Source organism: Bison bison, unplaced genomic scaffold (assembly GCF_000754665.1).
Source record: "Bison bison bison isolate TAMUID 2011002044 unplaced genomic scaffold, Bison_UMD1.0 scf7180017864485, whole genome shotgun sequence".
NCBI classification, from domain to species: Eukaryota; Metazoa; Chordata; class Mammalia; order Artiodactyla; family Bovidae; genus Bison; species Bison bison.
Genome location: NW_011495045.1, coordinates 3,357,496 through 3,363,191, shown reverse-complemented (window position 1 = coordinate 3,363,191; position 5,696 = coordinate 3,357,496). Strand labels below are relative to the sequence as shown.

Here is a 5,696-nt window from a genome sequence, read left to right as displayed (position 1 = left end):
TGGATGTTGGCTATTTAATTTCTGGTTCTTCTGCCTTTTCTAAAACCAGCTTGAACATCTGGAAGTTCTCAGTTCATGTACTGTTGAAGCCTAGCTTGGAGAATTTTGAGCATTACTTTGCTAGCCTGTGAAATGAATGCAATTGTCTGGTAGTTTGACCATTCTTTGGCATTGCCCTTCTTTGGGATTGGAATGAAAACTGACCTTTCCAGTCCTTCGCCCACTGCTGAGTTTTCCAAATATACTGCCCAAGTAGCTCCAAGACCTGACTTCTGCCAAGAAGTCCCTTTTCTCTACCACTCTAACTAGGGAACTTATCCCCTCCTTCCATGAAAAATGTAAGTTTTTCTTTAGTTTTTTAGCATCTGACTAATAAATCTTCTCTAGAGCAGTATTGCTATCACTGTTGTCCTTATAAAGGACAACATCCTTTAAAATGTCCTTTTATTAAAAAGACAATGTCCCTTTTCACACTCAAGTCTTAAAAGGCTTTGCATAACTTCATTTAAATCTGTTTTTAGCTTGCAAATCTATCCTATTTTCTAGTTCTGCTCTAGAAAGTGGGCCATTGAATTCCCATGGGTACACTCCATAGTGCTTGAATTGTAGGACTTGAGGAGTCACTTAGCAGCCAGTCTGACTCTAATGGGGTATTTAGGTCCTCATGGTTGGGTTCCACCATCACTTGAAAGCCCCAGTACCTCCTCCATGTGCGTGAGTCCTAGTAAATGGGTTTTCTTTGTCTTTAAAATTCACTTTGAGTGCACTGACATGTTCCTGGCATTCTGCCTTGATTTTTTTCCATCTCACTGTCGTTTGTATCCAGTATCGCAGTGTTCTAGACTGAGAGACTCTGCTTTGTTTTCTGCGAGCTCACTTCTAGGAATTGGTACTCATTCCTAAAGGTCTGCTGCATGGCTGGAGTCCTGCCCCTACCCCGCCTCCTGATGAATGCACCCATCCCAGAGGTCTGATCCTTGTATTGTGACTACTTGCTGGGAATTCATTTATTCTGTTCAAAGTATTTCTTTCTCTAGATTGAAAAAAAAATTACTGTACCCCTTGAACTCTTCATGTGGCTCAAAGAAGGAAGAAAAGATAGAAATGGAAGGAGAAAGGAAGGAAATAAACATTTATTACTTACTTTTTAGTGCCCTGAAAGGTGCTAGGCACTATCACATACCATCAATGAATTCTTTTTCCCACAAGAATTCTGTGAAATAGATATTGCTTTCATCTCACAGGTTAAGACAACCACCAAATGAGCAACTTGACCCAGTTGTGAAGAAGGGACTGATTCAGAAATCAAACATGGGTCTTTTGCTTCTAAATATCTATGGTCTGCTTCATACACGGGGCTGCAAACTGCCAGCTTGAGCAATTTAGATTTCTTATTTTGCATCTCATTACTTCTCAGTTCCAAGTTATTTGATGTTCATATTAAATTAAAGGGGATGAAAATAATTTAGAAAATGTCACTATAAGTGACAAAATGGAGAGTCAGTCTCATTATTTCATAGTCACAACTTATATTGAAAGTTTTGATGATAGTGAAACTGTTTTGACTTAAAAAAAATGTTCAACATGAGAGTTGTTAGCTAAGTTTTATTTGGGGGCAAAATGAGGACCCTAGCTCAGGAGACAGTATTTCACGTAGCTCTGAGAAACTCTTCCAAAGAGGTCAGGTGAAGATCAGTATATATGTGATTTCGATGAAGGGGGAGTACATGCAATCTAGCACACATTTTTGCAGCAGGTTGCTGCTAGTCTCATGAAGGTTACTGATAGTTATGAGACGTAGACATTACTATGAAGGATTTCAGTGCTTCTCTAGATATGAGGACATGCAAGAATTGGGCTCATAAAATCTTCTCCTGAATATATCTAACTATCTGAAGAACTGTTCTGCCAGTTTTTTTCCCAGAGCACAGAGTGCCTCATTCCTGATATCCATTCTGAACTTCTTTCATTGGGTGTTGAAGGTCAATAGCTACAGCAGCTCAGGATTTAATCCTTGTAGAAGTAGATGACAAGTGTCATTTGTAATTGGCAAAACAAATGCTTATACCTTAGGATTTCCATAATATTGATAAAAACAATAGGGAAAACAGAACATCAGTTATAATAGAGATTTAAAAAATAGGAAGACATTTTTTAGTGTTGCTTAGCATGAATACTCAAGAGAGTGTCTTAATTATTTCTAATAATTAAATAGGGTTTCTAAATTATTTCCCCTGGACCATTAAGAAAGATATAAATCATTAAACATGATTAATGAATCCACAAGATTCTTCAAGAAGAGCAACAACCTTGTTGACAGACATTTGTTTTAAGTAAAAGGAAGTGTCTGCAATTATAAATCTAAAATCAAAATGCCACCAGAAACATTAATAAACATCAATCCCATCTTTCGTTTTCACTTATGCTAGTACTTATTTATTCATTAACTTATGAAGATCCTAGGAAAATTAATTGTAGGTGTCTAAATGAGAAGCTCTGGAAAGTCTCATGGAACCTCTTCCAGCAAAGACAGTGTCTTCCCAACTTTTGCTGTGCTGACTGAAATGGAGTGGAACAGACATATTTGCTTTTTTATCCCTGGTGTGAACTGTGGGTTTAACCATTCTTGGGTTTTCTAGAGTGGACAGAGGGTGGGATATATCAGGGTGTTTTTTCACAACACATTAAAATCACTGACAATCATCCAAATTTTAATCAGAAAACTACTTAATTCAATGGGAGGAAAAAAATGGCCTCTTTGTGTATAGGTTAATGTTTTTGTGTAATGATTTGTTTTTATATGAATCAGACAGCCTGGGGACAATACCATAAGCCTAAGAATTCCTGAAATGTAGGTGTTGCATATATGATAATGTTTGCATTCTTGCATCTAGAGGGCTAGGCAACTTAAATTTTTTTTTTTTTTTAAGAAACTACTCTTTATTTTAGACAACTTCATAAAATTGTTTTCACCCGTCCCCACTTTTTGCCTTTCATCCCCACTTCTTGTTTTTCATTTCCTTGTTTCAGTTGAAAAGTCTTGAAAGAGGTGAAGGAAAACCAGAAGGTAAACTTTGTAGCGCTTAATAAAGTGCTTCCCTCAAATGCAGCTAATCATTTCCGCAGACGGGGCATTCTGCAGAGCAGTCTTCCAAAAGTGGTGCTAGGATTTCATGGGGTAAAGGAGTCAGGGGCTAAGATGTTGTCTTTAGCAGAAATTCTCAAAAGAGTCCTTAATATTCTAAGGTGGGTTGATCTCCAAGAGAAAAGGATTATGGAATGTTCCCTAAGCTTTCTTCAGCAATCTTTTTTGTTTGTTTGTTTTGTTTTTTTCACAGAACACATCAGAAGCAGTTTGGAGTGTGCTGGTAATACACATTTTTGAGATGGAAGTTAGAAAGCCTGATCCGTTCACATTTTTTCCCTCCAATTCTTTGTTAGTGCCAGCAATAGAGTGACTCTGGAATCCAGACCACCAGTCATATTCAGAAGGGACAGGTTTATCAAGGGTGGAATGGAAAGAACCAGCGACCTCCTCCTTTTTAAATTTTTACATTTTTCTTTAAACCTCCCTACCGTCCCCATCTAAGTTAAACAATATGTATACTTCTTGCCTTAAGCAATCCAGTTGGGTGCTATTTCCCTCCTTTTGTGACAGAGCAACTAATTCATCACTACCTAAGGAGACAGTGCTACCAAGGCAAGATCATGGGCTGCTGGAATTTGTAAAATAATACCCACGACACACACAAAGCAACATACTCAGAGGAGGGCAGCCATAAAGAAATTACATGGATGCAGTAGCCAAGCCATACTTTTCCGAGCACTGGTCAAATCACCAGAACAGTTAAGAAAGCAGTTTATGTGAATACCTCAGGCCTGGGTACTGGCCCCTTGGCTTGAGATGTGGCTAGATTTTCCTGAGAAAGTCACTCATCTTAAACTGACTCATTGGTTTAGTTTGTTCAGTCTCATCCAGGCCTGGGCAAAGCTCTGGCACTGACCTGCAGCAAACTCCTGATTCCTAAAAGAGTCTGACCATATCAAAGGTTGTAAAACAAGCTCCATGTCTATTAGCTAATTAAACTGGCATTCAGCACCATCTGCTGATAGGATGAGGCAAAGGATAAGATTCGTATCTTGGATCTTTCCAAGCAGGGCATGTTCGATGATGACTAGAGAAAAGGATTAGTTGCTAGCTGGATCTGAGCTCAGGCTTGGGCATAGAGGGAACTGGTTTGGAAGTGGGAGGGGTTCCCTGAGCTCTGGTTCAGACTACAAGGGTTTCACTCAAGGAAGGGTATGATGTGGGCATAAAACCATTCTTCAGACAGTTGAAGATGGTCACTTTCAAGAGCCAAGAACACCAGCTGTCCGGCCTTGTCCATTGCCTTTAGCCCCAGGTGGTCCTGTGTTTATAGGGTGCTCTCCTGTAAGGGAATGGTCTCCTTGGTTTGGCCACTTCTGTAAAATCCAAACCACTCCGAATCCACAGGGTCCACAATGGAATCATTGAGGAATTTCACCATCACAAACTTCTTGAGGGCCATCAGGTTTTTCTTGTAGGACTCATTGACACCTCTCTCTTGATTAATATCTGCCAGGAAGATCTGTGATTGCGGTATATGTCCTCCCTGATGGGGTCGTGCCAGTATTCTGCTTGCACCTGTATAGCAGTATTCTGCTATACAGGCGTTCCTATATAGCTTTGTTGTAAGCCCCAGCGTTCAGTGTTTTTCTGATGAAGTCACAGATGTGTGAGCTTTCTCCTGGGCACTGAGGGAGTCCAAAAACACCTTGATGTTGTTCCCCAACTGAGATGAGATTGACCATGGGAGGTGATGGGCATCTCTGAGCCACTGCCCGCAGAAATTGGCCTCCCTGGGAGACTCCCATAGCGTTGTAGCCTTGCTGCAATTTAGGATCCTTAGCAAGAATCTGACACACTGTTGTTACTTGGGAGTCGACATTCAAAAAGAAGCTGTTCTCCACATCCTCTTTGATGCTTTAGCATCATTCCTTCCAAAGTAATCCCAGGGTTGATCTCCTTCAGAATGGACTGGTTGGATCTCCTTGCAGTCCAAGGGACTCTCAAGAGTCTTCCCAATCTCTAAAGATAACATGTGAATTCCAGGTATTTTCTTCTCAACCATTTTTTTAATAGCACCCATACTTAAGGGATTACAACAGCTGTCTCCCATCCCATGCCAGATCACCAGTGGCAGGGGAGCCGGGTGGTCGAGATGCCCCAGCGCCAGGGAAGTGCAGGAACCCAGCAGGAAAGCAAGAGCCAAGAGCCACAAGCAGCTGGATGATGCCATCCTCAACTTAAATATTTTTGAATGAATGAAAAGCACAGAGGTCAATAGTTGCAGCATGCAGGATCTTTAGTTGTGGCATGTGAACTTAGTTTTGACATGTGGCATCTACTTCCCTGACCAGGGGTTGAACACAGGTGCCCTACACTGGGAGCATAGTCTTAGCCACTGGACCACCAGGGAAGTCCAAGACAATCTTAATGATTGCACTAACTTTGTAATTAAGGTTTATGTTCTTGCCAATTTGTCTCTGAGGCAGCTTCAGAATCTAACCTGAATTCAAATTAGCCTCAGGGTCAGCTCTGGCCTGATGTTGGGTGTGTGCTGGTTTCTTCCAGATCATTTGACCAAAGATTAAATAGGACCTTCTTCTTCTTT

The 5,696-nt window shown here is 40.7% G+C and overlaps 1 pseudogene; it reads right to left on the bottom strand.

Annotated features, from left to right (window-relative positions):
* Positions 1 to 4,286: 4,286 nt before the first annotated feature.
* On the bottom strand, positions 4,287 to 5,321 carry LOC105005017 (annotated as a pseudogene).
* Between the last annotated feature and the right edge of the window lie 375 nt (positions 5,322 to 5,696).